Here is a 23,330-nt window from a genome sequence, read left to right as displayed (position 1 = left end):
ACATCAGTGGGAACATTCAGTGGTTGGACTCCACCTCCCACTGAAATCAATGAGGGGAACCTCCTAAAGATAATCATGAGTGCAGATTTTAGACTTAAGTGCATTATTTTGCTAGCTTGTGCCCTAATAGTATTTTGTGATAGTATAATACAGGATTGCAATATTGTGAACAGAGGTTAAAAAAGGGGAATAATGCAACTTTCAATATCAAATTGTGCTACTTAATAGCACTCAACAAGGAAAAAATATTTATTTTAGTAATAAGAATCCCAAGAACATTGTAATTCGGGGGGGGGGGGGGGAATACCCACCACAATAAAAATGAAAAGTCCGTAAAAAAATATTTCTCCTCTTCTTTCCTTTTATTTCCATGGCAGACAGATTTATAGATGTTTGTACAGTTGCCAGAGAAAAGACTGGAAATCTCTACTTTACTATCAGGCCCAGAACAAAAATTAGCTCTGATTACATGCAGAAAAGAGTAATCAAAAAAGATAAAAGCTGCTTTTTTAATATTAGCCTAACTTCAAAAACAAATCTATGTCAAATGCATCAGACATCCACTAGTTTATGAAACATTTTCCCAGCCACATGGTACATTAAACCATAAAAACGTCTAGTTATCGTAGCTCTTCCCTTGCACTATGTTATAGCAGGACGAGTTCCTTACAGCACTATAGAAAGCTACAAAATGCATGGGAGTAAAATATAGAATTGTTTGAGATATTTTCAGCTTTTCAAAGTGAAATTTGAATGCCTTTGGTTTTATAGGGCCTTATTATATAGCATTCTCTTTCATCATGCAGTGTACTTCCATGATTCACTCCGGCTAAGGCCAGATACATTAACAGAGCAGGCTCTTCTCACGCATAACGTTAGCTGAATGAGGACTTGTGCGCACAAATAGTCCTGTACATGTCCGATTTCCCCTGACCAATCTGCCAACTGAAGCTATGCTGATAAACAAGATGAGTCATCAGTAGCAGCTGGTGGGACTGCATTGGTCTCCTGGCTTCTCAACACCACGAGTCTCCACCAGTTACTGAGGGGGAGAGCCAGGGCAGCAGGGAGTTCACCAAAGTGCAGACAGGAAAGAATTCAGGAGAGCAATGGAGCCATCTGCATAGCCCCTCTGGGTGCTACTGCAACTTATGATAGTGTGTACTAGCAGCTTCCTGCCTTGGAAAGCCTCTCCTCCTCCAGGAGGGGAGGGGTTGTGAGTGGGAGACGATTCCCACGTCATGCAGGGGGCATTTCGCCCCCTGTTTCAACTCCAGGGCTGGCGTGCCATGCCCCTCCCCGGTTGGGCACCCAATAGGGAAGCTCGGCGGGGGCGTGGCTTGCCGCTCAAATGCGGCCGTGCCAGCCATCCCCGCCATTGCACACACATTTTCATTGGAATGTGTTGTTGGTGTTTGGGGGGGCAAGGTGTGGCCATCGCCTTCCCCGACAATTTTGGGTATTCCACTAAAGGAATCCGGAGGTCGTGGATCCTGTCCGATGCCCGTGTGGTGGGGGGCCATGGCACGACCCTTGGTGACATCAGGAGAGAGCCTATAGTTGTATTAGCATCAACAGGCTCCCCCTACTGGTGGTTAACCCCTCCTCAGACTCACCCCTCTCCTAGTGGGTGGAGTCTAATGTTCCATGGTCCAATGCCTAAGCCAATACCTTCTCACATGCTGTAATCAATAAAGTTGTGGCCTTTTCCTTACCCATTAACCTTACATACTGTGTCCACGTGTCTTTATTCCCCAAGCGGGGATCGGGTCCTCGAATCACAACAGGAGTTTTCAGGTCATCGGAACACATAATATAATTCCCAGCTTGACCCCTCTCAGTCATTCCCAATTCTGCAACAAAAGGCGATTCCCTGCTCCCAGGGACACAGTTCTTAAGAAAGTTTTGGATCTGCCAACATAGTACATCTCACTGAGAAAAACAACCCCCATAAGAATGTGATGCAACCCTATCCGTGACGCTTTGCTTGCCTAAATCAACTTTGCTCTCGGAAACACACATATTAGCAATTTTCAAACAGCATCGGGGCTATCTGCAACCTTTTAATTGATGCTAAGTTGAACTAGCTCTGCTACAATCTGCTGTTCGCTTTGTAGCTCTTTAAACACTTTTGAGGTGAATGTTAGCGTCTGTTGGATATCCATACTGTCTTGTGCTTGCTAATAAATTTCGCATCTGTCAGTGAAAAGCAGCAGCTTAGGGAGAGGGAAATGAATTAATATCCAGTAACACTATAAAGTATTACATGCTCCATCTGGAACTTCCGTTTGGAATGAATGGGGGTTATGCAAAAGCACCTAAAATGCTTTCTAGTGCATCTCCCATTCACTTCAGTGGGGCTTGCCTGGAAGAAAATTGTAAAGAATGGTGTCCAAGAGAGTGGCAAATGCAATCCAAGTTCCCCAAGTGGCCATTACACAAGTCTGCTTCTTTCCCATTTTGGGGTGGGGGAAGGTTAGGTGTACCCTAGAACAAGATCTATTCTGCTTATTTTTATCATATTTTCTCCTCTGGCCATTCATATCCAAAGCCTGGACAGGGAAATGAATAGCAGAAGGGTACTCGGAGAAGAGGACAGAGACCATATTGTACTTGGCAGAGATTTCATCTCTTTAGTACATAGAGATTGCGGTAGGATGCATTAACTTGAAGATCTGAGGATCTGTATGCTTAAAAAAAGCCATCTCCTGAAAAGACATTACCTCACAAGAATAAAATGTTGCAATGCATTAATGCTCCAGGCTTGAATTAAAGCTCTCTGGAATGAATGCAAAGTATCAGCAGTTTTGAAACTTAGATCTGATGCATATGGTACTTTTTATTGTTTGAGAGGTGCAATGATTGGATATTTGAAATCTTTCTGCTGGCAACAGAAGTCAATGGTGAGGTTTCCTGATGATTTATCAAAAGGATTGAATGGGTTCAGCACTCCATATTGCCTCCTGCTCCTGGCTGATGGAGTGATTTTGCAGTTGTTCTACCTGTGATATCCTCTACCATGATGACTTCCGGGGATGACAATAAGAACAAAGCTCAGCAAGGCTTTCTTGAGGCCTGCACACTTCAAAAAGTTACTCCCGTCCTGTTTCAAAGTAGTTGCAGGGAACTGATGGAAAGAGATAGGGAGCCTTAGGCATGGAAACCACATGCAACCCTCGAGAACCCCTATCCAGCCCCCTGAGATGCCCTCTCCCCAGGACACTCCTCACTAACCCTGCTCCAGTCTTCCTTCAGTTGCTTTGCCCTGTCTGGAATGTGTCCTTTACTGTGATATTGCTTCTTGCTAGCCTACATGGAGGACTTAGGCTGCATTCAAAAGTAGGGGCTTCTTCTGTTATTAGTGCTTCTCTCTCATTCTCTAATGTTCCTCTCACACTGCAGTACCTATATACCACTATGCCATGCTAAATTTCATTCACACCAGTAATCTGTACTGCAATGTGAAAGGAAGGTTAGAAATCAGGATCCCCGCCTCTGCTCAGTAGGCTCAACACTCATTCCCCCCCCCCCCCTATTATGTGTGATTCAAAAAAGCATGTAACATTCTGCAGGCTTTGTTGGAATTGATCAATGTTACTTTTCTACAGGTTTAATAAAATATTCTATTTTAAAAATCTGCACTTCTTCACATTTTGTGCTTATCCAACCCCAAAGTGCATGCCAAAAGCATATATTAGGTGCAAGTGTGTCCAAAATGCATATTAGGGGAAATTGCTTGCAAATATGTGCATATTGGGTTAAATGCATCCAAATCATATTATGAATTTTCATGCATTTTTTAAATAAAAAAATGATAGCAGATGTGAAAATGGGAACAATTAAATGTAAGATTGAAAAGATGAGAAACAGAGAGCCTAAATGGATAAATGTGTCCATTCCTACCAGCACAGCATCCAAAAGAATCTAATTTAAATGTCTGCTACCTCTTCCCTGATTCCAAGTTAAGACTGCCACCAGATGCAGACTCAATGGCTTCAACATCAACACCCACCATTCAAAAAGAATTCCCCCATCACTCTGCTAGATACAGAGTTCTGGAGAACTTAAAAGCTTGCAGACTGCTTTGTGATATTTTGGTTGACCTCATAAAAGTACAGTATTGACCATACAGTGGTACCTTGGTCCCTGAATGGCTTGATTCCCGAACAAATCAGCTCCTGAATGTCACAAACCCAGAAGTAAGTGTTCCGGTTTGCGAACGTCTTTCGGAAGCCGAACGTCCAACGCGGCTTCCGCTTGAGTGCAGGAAGCTCTTGCAGCCAATCGGAAGCTGCGCCTTGGTTTATGAATGGCATTGACTCTCAGGTATTTCAGACAGAAGTACCTCTCATTCCTACCTGGAGATGCTAGGGATTCAACCTAGGACCTTCTGTAAGCAAAACAGATGCTCTATCATTGAGCTGTAGCCCTTCCCCAATGGAGGACCACAGGTGATTCTTTTATGGGATGCTTCAATTCCTACTTATCCTAATTTCCTTAAAGAGATGAGAAGCAGTACTAGTTGCCTATTACATGTAAGTGCTGACATTAGTTATTTCCAACTACGTTGAGCTGCTTTTGCTGCTGCAGAAAGGTGAATGTGGCTCTCTCTAGACTTTAATAATGTTAAAGTTAGTGCTAATGAATATTGCAAACATGTAATTATAGAACCAGAAAAGCACAAAAAAGGAATGTGGAAAATCAAAGGTTGAAATAATAACAACATAATTCTGCCACTTCTTTTACCTTGCAATCGCAAAATGTGCTTTGGGAATAACAGTTTGAATGTTGTAGCATTCATTATTTCGCTTTGGTTCAGCAGACTGGGAAGACAAAACATTTTATATTTGCCTTGTAATTCTGCACTGCAGGATTCTTTAAGTTTATAAATTTGATTTGGTATTGTTCTGTTTACTATTTCCTATTTATAGTTCAAATGAAAAACAATGTATTGGGAATTAGGACATGGTTTCCATTATCTGCCTGTTATCGGTAATGATGTATGAAAGCAGAAAACATCTTGGATTTTAAAAGGCCAGTTGTTCATGCAAGGTTGATGACATTAAAAACGGGGTTTTGACTAGAAGTTGGATGACATAAAATTCACCCGGCTAATAAATAATCATGTGTGCTCTATATATTGGAAAGAAATGGTCCCCCCATGCTTTTGCCTAATATATAGTTTTAATACTATACTCTCTTTAAAGCAAGATACATACATGAATGCAAACAAACTAACTATAAACTGTTGGTTTGTTTTATCTATCACATGTGAAATTCACATTAAACCAAACTGATGATTTGGCTTCGGGAGGTTGACTTTCTGCCAAGGGATTTCAGACAGTCTACCTGCTCTGCCCCACTCCCTAGGAGTCTGTATTGTAAGTTGCTGCCTTGTTGGTGACTGCCATTAAGTGGTTGCCAAAAGATTGCCAACACAGGGTCAGAGAACATAAGGTAGAACCCCAAGCCAAGATCAGAGACTCGAGAACCATTATGGTAATAAGCCCTTGGCTGAGACTACAGTCAAGAACCTTTGTACAACTCACTCCTTTGTACAACTCATACACTGAGTTGTTTCAGCAGTCAAGGAGATTGCAAACAGCTGCCACCGGAATTAACAAGGGGAACCTTTTGAAATGTATCTCCCATTATCCTTGATTATTGGCCATGCTGTCTAGGGAAGATGGGAGGTTTAGTCCAACAACATCTGGAGGGCTCCAGGTTCCCATCTTTCTAACAAGATACTGTATCTCATCATTCCCTGTACTGGCTCCACCAGTCCTTTTATTTGTTTCCATTACAGTGGTACCTCGGGTTAAGTACTTAATTCGTCCCGGAGGTCCGTACTTAACCTGAAACCTGTTCTTAACCTGAAGCACCACTTTAGCTAATGGGGCCTCCTGCTGCCGCCGCGCTGCCAGAGCACGATTTCTGTTCTCATCCTGAAGCAAAGTTCTTAACCTGAAGCACTATTTCTGGGTTAGCGGAGTCTATAACCTGAAGCATATGTAACCTGAAGCGTATGTAACCTGAGGTACCACTGTAGTTTCTTTTAACAATCAGTAAAATAGCATTATAACTGATCGATACAATGTACCATTGACACAGACACTAATATGTTGCACTAGTACACCACTCTGACTTTCCCTGTGCAAGTTTGTTTGTGGAGCTCTCTCAAAAGTGCAATGTCGCCAGTTCTCCAGACACCATCTTACACTCTGCGACTTCCTGTTCTGCTATCCAATAGTATCACTTCAGACAAAACTGGAAAAAGTCAGTTTAGGAAGAGAATGTGGCCAGAGAGAGATCCCAAACATGTGGGTCAGTATTATTTATGGTTGTTTGAAATACAACCTGCTCAAACTAGCCAAACTTGGTCTGCATTATGTTGACCTGCTAAACAATGCTTAAAGTCTCTGTTGTCAAAATGTGACAAGCCAAATGCTTCTCTGGATGATGCCAAGCAGACATACACGAGCATGGTGGGTGGGTGTTTAAAGTAGTCCTACAAAGATGCTCCAAGACATTCAGAATGCTATAATCTGGACCATTTTTTCTCCCTTTTGCTCTGAGGACTTTTGGAAGAATTGTTTGCATGTCTGCAACAGAGACTTTCCTCATCAGCAGCCCTTTTCAAGAACAATAGAATCCAGACAGGATTAAGATCAGTGAAAGCAAGAGGGTGACATTTTATTCTATGGTAGCTGGAATTCATCTTTGGGCGTACTTTCTCCAGAGATCGCAGTATCTTTAAATCCTTCTGCCAGTAGTTCTAACCAGAAGATCCATCTCTTCTTGAAACAATGAGGGCCTCCCACCCAAAACCATAAATGATTGGTTCAAGCTGATATATTCCATGTTTCACTCCCAACTACTCCAAAGAGTGCATTATGGACAAAATTTTCTTCACAACAGCATGTATAAATAAGAAGAGAATTTGTCATTTTGTGTTTCAAGTGACATATCTGGAAGCCATTTCAAACATCATCCCATGTTGTTCCAGTAAATGATAATGTAACATCCTGCTTCAGGCACTCAGAATGCATGAGATGTTTGGTTCCATAAACAGAACAAAAATGAAGCAGTTGCTGGATGACATGGATCAGAGCCTCTTGCTTGGGTCAGAGAGCTGACCAACTATGTCTGTTCACCACAAATGCACTTTGGGCTTATGTTTCTTGAACAGCAGTTCTGGCAAACATATTTTGAAACTCAGGAGAATATCACAAGCAAGTTATACTAGGGCATGGAGATTATCTTTTTACCATCTTTAGTTTGAAAGGCAATCTTTCAGGAAACATCCAAGCCCCTGAACTGAGCATGTGTGTTACAGCATCTTCCAACAATGATTGAAAGACTTTAGTCAAGCACACAATGAGAGACTACATTGAGTTTCACATATGTAACTGTCAACATAAGTTGATAACTTGTCTGCTTAAAAGCTCCAAACTTAAAGCTGTATATTCTTCATTCCAAGATCAGATGATTTGGGGGTACCATTATTATTATTATTATTATTATTATTATTATTATTATTGCTGTTGCTGTCATTGTTTTTGACATTTTAAAACCACCATTCAACCAAAAGGTACCTAGGGTGGTGTACAAATACTACCATCAAATTGTTGTTGTTGTTTAGTCGTTTAGTCATGTCCGACTCTTTATGACCCCATGGACCAGAGCACGCCAGGCACTCCTGTCTTCCACTGCCTCCCGCAGTTTGGTCAGACTCATGTTTGTAGCTTCGAGAACACTGTCCAACCATCTCATCCTCTGTCGTCCCCTTCTCCTTGTGCCCTCCAACTTTCCCAACATCAGGGTCTTTTCCAGGGAGTCTTCTCTTCTCATGAGGTGGCCAAAGTATTGGGAAAAAGAACTACCGTATATAGATTAAGTTATAACACATGAAGTTTTTTGTTTTAAAAGTTAGCCATGGAAAATGTATCCTTTGAGCTTCTTTAAAATGCAGACTTCATTTCACCCAAGTTAATGAGAGTATTATCACAATGTCAAAAGAATACAGAGTACTTAATAATGGTCATTGTGTCTATGTTTTCAATATCTGTTAAAGCTCTAATACTCCTACACAAAATCTAATAATTACAAAAAAGCACATTAGTTCAAGTTCAAGTTAATATAACCATGGATAATTCATCTTCAATTAACAACATTAAACAAATGTGAAGTTAGAGAAAAATCTCAATGCAGCATATTGAGGAAAATCGATTCATTGCTCAAAAATAAGCCTGAAACATTAGAAGGCTGCATCTGATTTAAAGGGAGAGAGAAAGGTTTGAGCGACATATAAAATGCATGCATCCCCAATTATTCACCTTGACAGAGCCGACACAAGATATCGGATCATGCACAATATATCAGCTCATACCCATGACCCTGGGAAAATACAGATTCTGAATTTTGAACATCATTGTTCTTCAGCATGCCTGGGTCTGGTATTTTGGTGCAAATCTCACTGCAGACAGGATAGATGAAACATTTAGATCCAGTTTCAAATTCCAATTCTCTTTGGTGTTAGAGTATTGAGGGTTTGATGAAGCCACACACAATATAAATTCAATAACTAAGGGGGGAAATAAACTAAAGGGATCATGTGTGTTTCACCACAGCAGTAAAGCTGTATTCCAGTATTGTCTTTCAAACATTGGATTTTTTTTTTAATTCAATGTATCAATCATCATAGGATGGTTTTCCCTTTGTCATCCTATGTCTACCCATTCATCTCCCTTTTCTGTTTCATATCTTTCCCCTGCTTAGCTTCTGCCAAGTTGAAATTCATGTATGAATTTGCTCAATGGCACTTTCGCATTTTCTTTTCAATTCACAGACACCAATCCATGCATGGAAGCATGCTTTCTTCATTAACTGTGTTGCTGTGAATGCAAAAAAATTAAGCAAACTACCTTTCCTCCAGCCACTAGCTTGAATACATTCCCCTGCACTGTCAGGGTAAGGAAATGCTATTTGCACCAGAACTCATATAAAGTCTATGGGTTGAGGGAGCAGGAATGCAGCTGGATTGTGTCTATGCATCTCCTGCCAATCTGTAGATTATCCACAGGTAAGAACCTTAGAAGAGTCTTAGTGAATTGTACCAAAGGTCCAACTAAGCACAGCATCCACTTCACAGAGCAGCCAAACAGATGCCTCAGGAAGCCCATAAACAAGGCAGTATCCCACTCTCCAACAACTGCATAGCTATCATGACTAGTAACCACTGACTGACATCCTCCACAAAGTTGAACACCATCCTAGCATGCATACACATATGTCCATGTGTATGTGTGATTAAGGTGGCAAATAGATGCTGCACTGGAGGCCTTTTCTGGCAAAGAGAAGCATCACTGGGGTGAATATGGGAGTTGCATGACAGAAAGCAACTGCTGATGATTTTCTTACCAGTGGTAACAAACACTAGCCTGGAGCAGGCATGGAGATGAGGACTTTCTGCACTGGTCAGCATGAACTAACTCACTCAACCTTAGATTGCTTTCCCTCTGTTTCTATGTGATGTCAGTAATTTGTTGCAATTCCTCACTGTCTGTGGAAACCCTAAATGTTCCCTGTGTGGAATAGTTGTTAGACACTGCATCTCTTGTTATGCCTTTCCTTTGCCAGTACTCTCTCAGTATGTTTTTGATCAAGCCCTGCTCTTGACACTTTTATGATTTCCCCCCAAGTTGGTTTATTTTCACCATAATCCATCTTTCTTTTCTTGGAGGTTCCAAGACTCCCACCATTCAGTAAAATTGATGGCATCCTCCATTTCCAAGTTGATATTGATCTCAAGGATTCTCCATTTACTTGCCAGCTGTTTTCCACCAAAATTGCTACCTAATCAGGCTTGGTTTTTTAAAAAAAAAAATCCAGCCAAAGTCTTTTTATTAAAGAGTCATTTTAGCAGGAGACATTGGCAGGTAACCTTGAAATTTCTGTTTTTTCTACATAATCCTTGTCAGATGGAGATGCTGTGTAGTCAAAATAAGAAGACAATCACTCTAGTAGAGGCAATGAGTTGGCAAGCTTGTGACTCAAGGGCACATTTTACAAGCAATTTATTCTTTATTTCACACCAGAGGTTACACATAAGGACTTGATGGCATTAGAGGGCCAATTCCTACAATTTTACTTCCAAGGCAGAGCCACTTATTCCTTCTGCCTTCAGAGGAGCTTATCAAGAGCAAGATGCCAGGAGGAATGGGCTGTCTTTTGAGGAAAGATACAGATGATTTAGGAAGACAGGAATCTGCTTTACACTGAATCAGACCAGTAAGGTCTAATCTGCTAGTGGCTCTTTGGGGATAAAAATGGGGGGGGGGGGGACCCGCTAGGTGCATCCAGACATCAAAGCTGAGACACTCGGGACAAAACAGTGCATGACACTGACTTCTTGAAGGAAATTGATGTACCTATTTTGTTGTATTGCTGGCTACAAAGTGGAGTCTAAAGGAGCCTGCAGGGACATATAGGTGTGGAAGGGAAGGTTAAGTTTTCTTCTTTCATCCACAGTCCCAACAAAAATAGCCTCACCAAAATACAAGTAAAAACGTCTACCATATCAGCCTGATCCACACACTTATTAACTTGAAACGTGTAGTGAGATGTTACTTCCACACATGAAACCATTCGTCCTCTTTTTCCTCTTCCATTCTCCTCTCTCTAACCAGACCCAATGGGGCACTCCTGCCATTCTCCTGTCTTTCTCCACCAAAACAACAAAGAGCCAAAAGCCCATACAAATCACTGGGACATGAACAATGTCTGTCTGGTATATTGGACTTCTAAGAGGACAGATCTGGAATCCAGATGCAATCTGTCTATAACCTTAGAATAGCTGACTATCAATGCCAATAAAACATACCCGGCCAGTCTAATACCATGTCTAGTTTGGCCCCTTAAAAGCTGAAATGTTTGGGGGGGGGGAATATGTTCAAGTCTCTACAAAGTCCTCAACTTGGCTTGTTGAACTATCCAATATATATTCTACCAAGGCAAATGATCAATGTATTTAAATGCCTAGGGCATGACCCAACCCAAGTTAAGCATTTTAAAGGGTAAATTCTGTTCAGAGTTAGGGATGCTTAAGGCCATTAATTTCAATGGGCTTTTGCGTGTCTAACCCTGGATAGGGTCAGGTTGCATGGCCATTGACTTCACTAAAGGATGTTTTAAATACACACACTTAACCCTCAGAATTAAATCCATGGGATTTGCAAGAGCTCAGCTTCATCTGCATTGTGCCCCTAATTCAATTACTAATGGCATGCTTTTATTTTGAATTTTTCAAATAATTTAAAGCTAATTGTTCATGCTTTAAAGTTTTCAACATGTTGAACTATACTGATTGTCCAGAAACTGTAGCGGTTAGGACATTTTAATGTCCTGCCATGTCTGTAATGAAGTGTAATAAAAAATTACAAGGCACTTTTTGTTGATGCTTGGAAGTTGAATAAGCAGTCAGGAGAGAATTTTCTTTTTCTTTCAACCAAGACTTAGAAGTCTGAGGCCCTCCAGCTAGTTAATAAAAAATGTTTATCTCCTACCTTTTTATTCCCATAACCATTCTGATGTTGCATGCATAAAATTTCAGCTTCCTAGTGGCATAGTTCACTTTAGCATGCTTGGTTGTGGGGCCTTAAGAGCAAATGGAAATCAATCATGCAGGGCCTCTCTGGTTTAAAGGCAACATGGCTGGAGTTCTTATATTATAAATCATTCATGTTGAAAGGTAGGTATAGAGTCATAATCAAAATGAGTGGGTCTGGGAACAATCTTGGCTGTGCACACACAAAAAAAATTCATGTGAACCTTTCACACAGAAGTTTGAGCACTGATTCATTACAATGAGGCACACATTTGTCCTGACTTAATCTGAGCAGAAATGCCACACAACTTTCCAACATTGAGCCTTTAAGAGCGAAAACGCTTGATGCTAAATCCATGCGTAATATTGTTGTTTAGGAGCCAAATAGTCTACTACGAGATAGTAGTCAGTGGGTTGCATAACTGATTAACAATTATTCTAGGGCTTCGGCTGAATCAGAGGGATCAGTCTAAAAAGCCCAGCATGCTATTATGGTGGACCATAGACATCCTTGAGCCCTGTTTTTCAAACTTAGGTTCCCAGATGTTGGACTACAGCTCCCATCATTCATTTTCAGTGAAGCGAATGTTCAGGGACAGTGGGAATTGTAGTCCAAAAGTATAGGTTGTACACTAACCTAGAGAGCAGACAAGATATAGAGCAGGAAGTATGCATCCCTGGGACCAACAAGCTGAGGACAAAGAGTTATGTATAGATCATGGATGTTTCTGCCCATACAAAGCCTAATTTCATGTTCCCCAGAAGCTTATATGGTCCTACCACGTCGTGGGGAACCCATGAGCTGCCTAGTCCCTGCCCACTGCTATATAACAACAGTGGATGATGGGCTGTTCAGGATCAGGACTCTGGTTCATGAGAAGCATGCACAGTTAAAACCTTCCTCCACTTTAGTTCTGGTGACCTCCCCTAGCTGCTTGCATATGAGTCAGGACAGACACTTCCACGGAAACCAATATGGAGATATAGGAGAAGGAAATAAGATATAGCAAAGATCGACTGATGAAGAATTTTTACGTGTGAGAAGGAATTGTAGGCATGTATCCAGAGCACAGTTAAAAGCAAAATTGCCATGGAAGCTTTAGTTGAGATTCCTGCATTACAGGAATGACCATTGGAGTCCCTTCCAACTCTGTGATTCTATGTTTCTTCACGCAACACACCCCAATCCAGATTTTGTTAAGGCTTAGTTTTAAATTACATTTTGCTTCTTAAGCCCCAAGTGTTAAAAAGGCAAGCAACCACATGAACTGTAAACATAACTGGAAATGCCTGTTGAAACATCCATGTAACAACATTCTAATATTACATTACAGTATTTGACAAGTTTCAAGATCGCATTCAGATTTTCTGCTATTATATCAATTTACTAGTACGTTTCACTGAAATATCAATATTGATTTATTGATTTATTGCAGCAAAACAAGCATCAAGAAACTTTTCATTACTTTGGAATGCCATGAAAGTAAAGTACCATTAACCATTCACAAAGCAGCCTGACAATATTCTTCCAACAAGCTCGTGGTATCACATAAATACAGCCAAGACATCTTCTCTTTAATCCAGAAGTGACCAAAGAGTCCACTTTATCCCACAATGCTCTGTGAAATAAGCCTGACAGATCTGAGAGCCAATATACACACTCCAGAGGAAACCACCAAGGCTTCTTATTATTAAATGGAATAAGCAGGCAATGAGACTGTCTCAGTTTCAGCTTTTTTGAGGAAGAAATTCATATTCATTCAGCATATCTTAAGTCTTTCATCAGCTTAGATAACAAAGCATGTCCTCTACTCCAAATGTTTAAATGGTGCAAAGAGAATGGGAAGATTGGGAAGTTAGGGAGCAAAGTAAGGGAGGGAGTGTTATTCTCTTATAAAACTACAATTTTCAGGATGATCCGGGTGAAGTATGACAATTTAACCAGTTCATTTTTTATATGCAAATATTAGGTTTGCAGCACCAGGCTTGGAGATTCTGCTTCTACCAACATACCACAGGATACAAGTGCTATGCTTCTTATCTTATTACAACCTACCTTCCTGTCTTCTGTGGGGCAAATTCTCAACAGGAAGCTGATGTATATTGAGTCAACCCACTGGGGGGAAAGATGGATTTTTCTGGAGGAGGTGTTCTAGAAAAAAAAACAACCACACAGATTTTTAAGTTGCTTTTTAAGTACTTTTTACATATTGAAAGTCACTTTGTTACTTTAAGAACATAAAATGCATCATGTATAACTTGGTTTATAGTCATAGAATTCTTACATATGACGTATTTAATGTACAATTTATTCAGACAATAATTGAAAACTGACATTTATTTTAAGTTTTTGTTACGAATGAAGTTACATGCTGGCGAACCTAGCATCACTTTGGTTTTGCAGTTTACAAGCAGATGAAAACAAACGATCAGCATTATATTAAACAAATTATTTATTCTGAAAAGTATTGTGTTTTCTACAGTCCTCAATATTATCAAGCAAACAGAGAGAGCCGAAAAAAGAGGAGAAGGGGAGCAAAACTCAATGAACACTACCTGAAATTGAATCAGTCTCTTTTCTTAAGCTATCACTATCCATTTCTGTTTCTTCATAATTGTCATCAAATTTATCATGGGCTTCTAGAAACTGAAAAGTTGCCCAGATTGAAACAAGCTTCTACCCTTTCATGTGTCAGTTTATGTCTTGGTTTGGTGTAAGTATTTCCAAACTCAAACCAGTTTTTTTTTCCACATTCTGTAGAAGATGGAGCAATATGAAGCTGGTAAGAAGCAAGAGAAGTTGAGGACTGGGTTGTGCAAAGGCCTAACCAATATGTTGAAGGGGGGATATGCTTGGCAGAATCCCAGGCTGCATTCCTTGGCCAAATACCTGAAGATGTTTTGTAGTCTGCAATATTTGAAAGTACCTTTCCAACATCAAGCTGAAAGCATGCTGCTTGGTCTGTAATCCAATCAACATCAGAAGCACGAGTTTTGCCTTTGAATCTTGGAGCCAACAGATTTGCAGCATCGTGGATTGGATGGCAACAAAATTATGTTGCTCTGCACTTTCCCCCACTACCAGTCCTTTGATGCCTAATCAGAAGAACAGAAAGCCTCTCCTCTTCCCAGAGGGGAGGGGTTGTGAGCGGGAATCGCTTTCCAGGTCCGCAGGGAGGCGTGGTCAGGCCCCCCCTGGATCTCTGGAGTCCTGGGCCTACGTCACGCACTCCAGTCAGCCAATCCGGCTTGCTGGTGGGCATGTTTAAAATGGCCGTAGGCCCACGGGCTCCTCCTTCTTGTTCCAGGCTTCCTCAGATCACCCGCCCGCCCTCCCCTTAGGTTTTGCCTCAGCACCTGACCTTGCTATGGACCTGGGTTGGTTGCCTTGGTTATCCAAGGGGCCTGGTAGGATTTTTTTCCACTTGGCAGATTGGCTCCAGCCGCTTGGTTTTTTCGCCTACCTCATAGCAAATCATCACAACTTTGTAAGGTTTGGTGGTTAGACATTGGAAATGGCATCATGTGTTGGGGGGCAGGTTGTGGCCATCACCTACCCCTTCCCTGGAAGGGTATTCCATTAAAGGAATCCGGCAGTCGTGGTTCATGTCCGATGCCCAGGTGGTGGCTAGGGCCATGGCACAACCCTCTGGTGACTCTAGGGGAAAGCTTCCAGTTGATTCGCATCAACAAGCTCTCCCTATAGGTTGTGTGACTGCCAGAGTAGGCAGGAGTCAAGTATAGTTGGTTCGGTTCCAGTGCCTAAGCCAATACCACTCACATTCTGTAACCAAGTTGTGGCCTTTTTTAGCCCATTGACCTAAAATACTTGTGTCCATGTGTCTTATTTCATCACAAAGTGGGGAGCGGGGCCTCGACTCACAAACAGATCCACCAATAAAGGCCACAAGCAAAGACGACACTGGATCCTCCTTCCTCCTGTGACAATGACTGTGCCTTTCCAAAGGCAAAATTGCATCTTGCGCTTGTGTTTGAGTGCAGCTGCTTGTCCTTGGTGTACAGAGTACCAGCACCACTTTTTTTCTGCCCATGGCAGCCATTTTGTGGTGGCACCCACATGATTCCTCCCCCAATATCTATGTGTACCAGCACCTCCATTTTCACCAAAAAGAAGCCTTTCATTTCAAGAATGGCAATACATGTACCCTACTGCACTAAAGCCCTTCTCAGGTGAATTTGACCTGAAACCAAGAGTAAATGAAAATTATTGTATGCTTTTCAGTTTCCATAGGTTAGCCCCATAGCTTAATGAAAAGGTAAAGACTTGAGAGGCATAATGGTGTGTGGAGTTGAAACATTAGCTTTATCACATACCCATATACTTATTCACTCAACAAAAATAATGTAAGACCTTGTTGTGGGTTTTAATATATTCTCCCTCCAAATCCTTAAAAGCTATCACTGAGTTAAGGTTGGTTTGTTTTTCTAGCTTGCCAGATAGACACTGGTGTGTTCATCTTTAGAAAATGTTATATGATCTGAGCAGGTTTGCAGAGGCACTGAAACTCATTTCAGTATCCAGCTACTTCCAAGAAGAAAAACATTTATCAACTCAATTAAAAAGAATGCACAGAATAATATCCCAGACATTAAAATCCCAATATTGCTACACAGAGGAAATTTTACTATTTATTTTCTGTTACATTTCCAGGCCTAGTGCGCCACTTGATATTATACTTCCAAACTGAGAGAGTAAAACCCTAAACAAACTTAGGATAGCCATAAAGCTTTATTTCTCAGCCAACAATATCATCAACGAAACTTCCAATTTCCTTTGTTTTCAAGTTCCATGTAAACCCCTTGTTGCCATTTAGCATGACTTTTTAAAGCACTGTTTCCATGCACTGGAATAGACAATATTATGATCTGTTGCAAAATAGCCTGACCACAAATTCACGTTTTGTGCTGTTAACATGCAATTCTAGTCAGACAAAATCTATCTTGCTTTATTATATCCTCCATTTTGACCTTTATCTCATTCTTATTTCCTTTAGGAAAAGAAATCAAATGTGTAGGCAAAAGTATTATTTTACCAATTAGTTCTTGAACTAATTCACTAAATCTCTACCCCCACCCCGCATCCCAGACTCACACACATTCCACAGACGAATACAAAACAGCTTTCCATATTTATCCAAATATTAAGTGTGCCAGTTCAACCACCTGAACCTTGATAAAGAAAAACTACATTTCATAGATTGTATATCTCAAGTCACATACTTCAGTTCACATCCTAGCTGCTATAACCCACTAAGTCCCAAGCTGGGCTCAGGTGCAATGCACAAAGCTAACCAGGGAACAAAATAGCTCAGATAAGAGCATCATCCAGCCACTTGCTACAGAAGACAAATAGCAATTCTTGGAACTATATTTGGCCTAGGGCAATATACCCTCCCAACTCCAAAAGGGTAAGTTAACTGACCTCTTGACAATTTGCAAAACCCATCAGCAAAGCAGAGTAAAGGGCTTTGCACAGTTCAATACTACCTATCAGCTTGGTAGGTAGTACCAATCCACAGAAAACTAATGGTGCTTGGATTCTGTTGAAATTACTCTGACATTTTCTGTGGCCCCAGCCTCTTATTGTTGCAGGCCCTAATCTTATCCCATAGAATCCACTGCAGTGCAGAATCAGCCTGTTCTGCATTGTACAGTGGTACCTCTGGTTATGAACTTAATTCGTTCTGGAGGTCCATTCTTAACCTGAAACTGTTCTTAACCTGAGGTACCATTTGGCGCTTCTCACTGCCTCCGCACCCCGCATACAATTTCTGTTCTCATCCTGAGGTAAAGTTCTTAACCCGAGGTACTACTTCCAGGTTAGCGGAGTCTGTAACCCGAAGTGTTTGTCACCTGAGGTGTTTGTAACTCGAGGTACCACTGTATGTGCAAACTGAATTGTGCATCTTTGAAATTCAGAAATGTGCTAGGTTTCACTACAGCAGTGATTCAAAGAGTCAAAAATGCTCAGAAGTGAAATCTAAAATGTGAAAGGGATTATTTGCCTTTATAGTTGCATGAAAGCTAAGTTGTACTTCTCAGCAGTGCTTTGAACTTCATTGCCCGTCTCCTTTTTTTAATCCAAACAACCTCCACCCACTCACACCATTAAAATCCACTTTGGTTTATGTATCTTTGGCAAATGAAAATCTAACAACTGATGCCACATTTGTTATGAAAGGAAATGGCCACTTTGTGAACATAAAGGCTGCATTGTCACCCTAGCACAGCCTTCGTCATGTGAAATGTCATTAACCTGAGGTAATAAAACCCTCTATAAATGGCATTTTCCTCAGGAACAAGGGCCATGCCTGCCAAACCATCATGTGGTTCCCAGTTTTACATTTGCTCAGAGTAGTAATTCAGCAGCACGATTGCCTCTTTGTAAGAAGCATCTACAATAAAATAATTTATGGCTTTAATTAGGTAGGGTGCTTATTTCTTTTGCATTGGAGGCCTTAAGGGGGTCAGTTAGTGATGCTTCGTGACCAGATTCATTAGTACCACTTATTTTCATTTACCAAGGACATAATCAAATGGTAGGTTTAACTTCTTTTACCTGGTTAATTCTTCACACCAAGTGATACAGAGTTTTTTCTGAGTGAGGTAGGACATTATCACCCTATTCTTAACTGAAAGTGCTGCCCCATAGGTAGCTTTCAGAGGGGCGCCAGGGGTTGTGCCAAGAGTCAGAAATGAAGGCCAGACCAGAGCTACAAAGTCCATTGCTGCCTAGGAAAATCTCAGCTGAAACAGGAATTATTTTATAGCCCTTCCCCTGGAGGAGATTCCAAAAACCACCATGAGTGGGCAGGGCCAGTCCAGAGTCAGAAAATAGTTCACTGCCAGGAAGTTACTGGGACAAGCACATGTGGAAAATGAAAAAAGATAAATGGAAGGTGTGTAAGACAAAAATATACATTTTAAGGCAAGAATGGGAGACGTTTGGATCTGCGGTTGAACTTCAGCTCCCTTCAACCTAACCATTAACCACCATTAATGGTGAGGCTGAGGCTGATAGGTGTTGTAGTTCAGCCAAAGATTCTCACCCCCCCCCCAAAAAAAAAACACACCCCACTCATTCTGAGACATTGTTGAAGGTGTTTATAGAGGAAGCAATTGGGATATAGGGCAGAAGGAAGTCACAGATGTCAGGAGCCACAATAGAAAATGATCTGAGATGGGAAATAACAGATGGGAAATGTGGTTTAGCAAAAAGGTGGATACAGTACCAACAGAGCAAATAGAGAATCAGGAATGTAGAATGTAGAAATAGAAAAGGTGGAGGTGGTAAGTTCTAATTATTTAATTCTAATTATTGTGAATTGTGCAAGCCCTCACAAGGTAGCTGGCAAAAAAAAAAAAGTTAAAAGCAGAACAATTGAATACATAATATGTAAAAAAACAAACAAACCATGTAATGAACAATGTGTTAAAAGTCAAAAATTATATTCAGTTGTATCTAAATCTTCTCTAGATGGTTGGTGGACAGCAGGAGATGGAATTTATTTTTTTTAATGTCCTCTCCATTCCACTTATTGTCAGCTGAGCCTGAGAAACACCGTTATTGACTTTAAAGTGCTGTGTTGTTTTTAAAAGGGCCAGTTCTAGGTTATTTGCTTTATCACAAATTGTCTCCACATAATTTAGCGGAGGTTTACAGAATTATACAGTGGTGCCTCGCAAGACGAAATTAATCTGTTCCGCAAGTCTCTTCGTCTTGCGGTTCTTTCGTCTTGCGAAGCACGGCTATTAGCGGCTTAGCGGCTTAGCGGCTATTAACAGCTTAGCGGCTTAGCGACTTTAAGAAAAAGGAAACAAACTCGCAAGAACTCGCAAGACGTTTCATCTTGCGAAGCAAGCCCATAGGGAAATTCGTCTTGCGGAACGACTCAAAAAACGCAAAACCCTTTCGTCTAGCGAGTTTTTCGTCTTGCGAGGCATTCGTCTTGCGGGGCACCACTGTAATTCAAAGTAGCTATTGCTACTGAGTTTCTGTTAAGTTTTAGCCCTTTTCCATTATAGGTTTTGTTTTAAACATTTTTGTACTTCTGAAACATTCTTAGTATTAGACGTACCATCAAGTGGCCAAAACCATAAGCCTTGTGAGATCTCTAAGCAATCTTACTCCAGCACTAGAAAATTTACTGTGAGGAGTATGGGGAGTAATCTGGTATTGGCAGAGAGAGTGACTAGATGACCTAATAATTTCTTCTTACTACTTTCGACGAGATGATGAATAAGGACCAGCCCTTTTAATAAATTGCTATGTGCACAGACAGGAAGCCATCCAACTGCTTCTCAACTGGCTCCAGTAAATATAAAGTCAATTCCAAATATACCCAATGTATTCTCTGAGCGTCAATCCTTTTGCAGCCCAAATGGTGCCATCAATGCACAAGAGGAAAGTTTCAGCAGGCTTGAGGGATCTCCAAGGTTTGCAGAAGTACAAAAGACCCAGGGGCAGGGGGGGGATTAACCCTAGAGAAAGGAATCCAAAAACAACTCCTTGAGGGCTGAGTATGCTCAGTGGCCATAGAATGTTACCTGACCTTTGGGGGGGGGGGGACACAGAAAAATGGAATAGGGAAGGGAAGGGAGAATCATGGAAGACGGTAAAGTTGGCTGGCTGGAACTCTCAACAGGAACAATCCACACTGCAATAGTTGAAGGTCCCACTTGTGACATCTCATTTGTTGTCACTGTTGCAATACTGTGTGTTTGTTAGTCAGAGTACATGAATATGCACATTTGTACCTAATTCAACGTCATACAAATTAAAGTAAATTTGGACATTTCTGCATGGTGAGGTCACTTAGTCAAATATCAGAAATGGCCACCAGCCAGAAAACTCTGGATTGAACTCAGCATGACTAGTGTGTGGCTTTTGAATTCTCTTTTGAATCAGACTTCCCCAACCCCACTTCCAATTCTGAAAGTTAAAGGAGGTTCCAACCAACTTTGTTCTGTGGTTTGGAGCCTGGACTTGGAGAGGAGAACAGTTGTGGGGAAACATTGAAGGGCAATGAAATCAACAGAAATAAATTAGTTGTCTTGTGACTAATTCGTCCCACTGATTTTGGTAGGGCTTAAGCATAACTAATTTTGTCTGGATGTGGGCCCTTGAATCTTAAAAGATTTTTATTTTGGCCAGTGTTATTTATGGATAAATATGTGAAAGGGCGTTTTGTGATTTCTTTCTTTATTTTTTTTTAAGCACAGGGAGGAAATAGCTACAGTAGAGCTTTAAAAAAAAAAATACCAGCATGGTTCAGCCAAAGTTTAGCATTATTAAGTCCTGCTGATTTCAAGGGCACAGTAAGACTAAACCGTGGTTTACTTTGGCTGAATTGTACTTTGTGGCTAAAATACAGCTGAAAATTCAAATCAATTTTAAAAATTATACAATCTCAAAACATCAAGTTTACTCAAAATACCAGTTTAAACCACTGGTATTGAACTCAAACATTTTAGTAGATTATATTTGCTGGTATATCCTGAGAAGTTTTGTAACTGTATATGTAAAACTACAAACAATAAACATCATAATACCGGTAATTTGCATTTATTTTGGCCCATTTTGAAGAAAGTTAATGGGACATTAATTGCAACAGGTGACATCCATCATTAGTCATAACCTAGAGGAGATTCATTGAAATCAATGGATTTAAGGTAAACCAAATAAGTCTACTCTGAGAATGACTTAGTTGGATAATGGTCATTGGTTTCTCAGTAATGTGTCCTATTGATTTCAATCGGAATAAAGCACAAATAACTTTATCGGGATTTGGGCATTAAAAAAATATTATGTCAATCCATCAAGAACAGGAGTAGTCAATATGTGTCCTGAATCCCTGACCTACCTATCAGCAAGTGAGCCCAAAGTTCCAAATCAGAGGGTCAATCCACCCTCAAGTGAAGTCCAAAGTCTGAAGTTCAGGAAATGAGGTTCAGGGTCAATCCAAGTAGCCTAGTCCAAAGTCCAGCAGTCAGGATACAGTCCAGAGTCAAACCTGAAACACAGTCCCGTGAAGGTCCAGGAGCATTCAAGTCAAGGTTCATCAACACAAGCAGTTAAGCAGACCCGGCACCTCAGCTCTGCTTCCCTTTTGCCCTTTGCATGCTGATTGCAGCATCTGGGCTTGATGAGGCATGGAACCCTCACCTGCTCCAAGCCTATTCCAGCTTAGGAATCACAAACCTCCTCCCAGAGCTAGCGAGCCCCACCTGGCCAGCTAGGGAGCTGGGCTGTGGGTGCTTGTCTGCTTCAGCCTCCTGTAGTGCCCCTTCCACTGCTCCCTATGCCTCAGAGCCTGCCATGTTTGTAGAGACAGGGGCCCTTCTAGCTCAGGTGATGGGTCCTGCTGCTCTGGTTCCTGTGCACTGACTGCCATCCCCTCACCATCCTTCGTCACCCCATGAGTACTTCCTATATGAACCTTTCCTCCACCCTCAGCTTGCTCAGGTGGAGCCCAGCTACATCCCTCACCAGGATCCCCTTCCTCCTCCCCATTACCCTGCCAGTTCATGACAATGTGATTGTCTTCTGCATGGTTTGGACTGCAACTCCCATTACCCCATGGTGACTGGGTTTGATGGTCGTTGTACAAAACATCTAGAGGGCACTGACATTGGCTACCACTGATCTAGAAGATGTTGATACTTGTAGATGTTGATACTTGCTGGCAATGCTTGTTATAGAAATTAATTGCTCACCCACCATTTGGCATTAAAATTATAGGCATTCAGCACAAAGAGGATAACTTTCTTCCCCAGAACTTGTGGACAACAGAGAAGCGAGATTGAGTGGAACAAAATAATATTAAATTTAATGAAAAAGTAAAAGGGTGTAAGTAAAGTGAAAACTAGTTCATGAAAATCACAGCATATTTTGAAGCACAGCAGGCAGGGATATCTGAAATAAATGGATTGTCCATGGAAAGCTCACAAAACCACTAGTATTTAACATCTCTGTCCAACTTGGAATTGTCTTTCTCCATTAAGATGAGATTTCCTTAATAGTGTGTGTTACCTTCACACCCCATGCGTCAGCTAACCCACTTCCTGAAGGAAAGTAGCTTCCCTCAACCCGCACTCTTTCTGATCCTACAGATTTACTGTGTTTAAGTCTAAAATTGTTTTGCTATTTTATTTGGAATAAGCCATCTTCTTCTTGACCCACTTGAGACTCAATATGGATTTCTGGCAGCCAAAGAAAGTGACCAACTTGTCTTTCACAAGTTATTTTTTGGTGGATCGGCTGTCCTGCCAAATGAATGGAACAAAGATTAATTTCAATAATAGAATTCAAAAGACATCCTTTTCCCAACTATCCAGTGATTATTACCTCTGTGGAAATCCCCCTGAAGATTGCAGGATGTGTGGCTGAAAGGTAGGGAGCTGTAGAAGAAAACCACATAACAGGGAGAGCTGGCTGATAGGAAGTTCTCTTTTGGTTTCATGGTGCTTTGGAGCCAAAAAACATCTGGAAAGGAGACAAAGAAAACTCTTTTCTGAGATAAACTTCAAACTATACTCACAGGTTTCCCCTTGATTTCCTTAACTGCTCTCTTTTCACACATAACTAAGGGGATGTTTTCATATTCTCACAACCAACAGGTAAGATAGTTGAATATAAGTAAAAAGTCATTAGGTATGCTTAAAACAAAGTGACATAGGCAGCAATCTAGGTTATTTTCTATGA

The 23,330-nt window shown here is 41.0% G+C and overlaps 1 long non-coding RNA gene across 1 annotated transcript in view; it reads right to left on the bottom strand.

Annotated features, from left to right (window-relative positions):
- LOC308485930 overlaps positions 1-23,049 on the bottom strand; it is an 81,972-nt gene extending 58,923 nt beyond the window's left edge. Inside the window, exons 1-2 of the long non-coding RNA XR_013990877.1 lie at positions 22,974-23,049; positions 13,662-13,757 (exon numbers count right to left, since the gene is read on the bottom strand). This is a non-coding gene — a long non-coding RNA (uncharacterized lncRNA). The remainder of the gene's footprint in view (positions 1-13,661; positions 13,758-22,973) is intronic.
- Positions 23,050-23,330: the final 281 nt, after the last annotated feature.

The sequence above is a fragment of the Podarcis pityusensis genome (assembly GCF_964106645.2).
Source record: "Podarcis pityusensis genome assembly, chromosome: 9".
NCBI classification, from domain to species: domain Eukaryota; kingdom Metazoa; phylum Chordata; class Lepidosauria; order Squamata; family Lacertidae; genus Podarcis; species Podarcis pityusensis.
The sequence above is the reverse complement of the archived record's forward strand: the minus strand, read 5'-3'. Positions and strand labels throughout refer to the sequence as shown.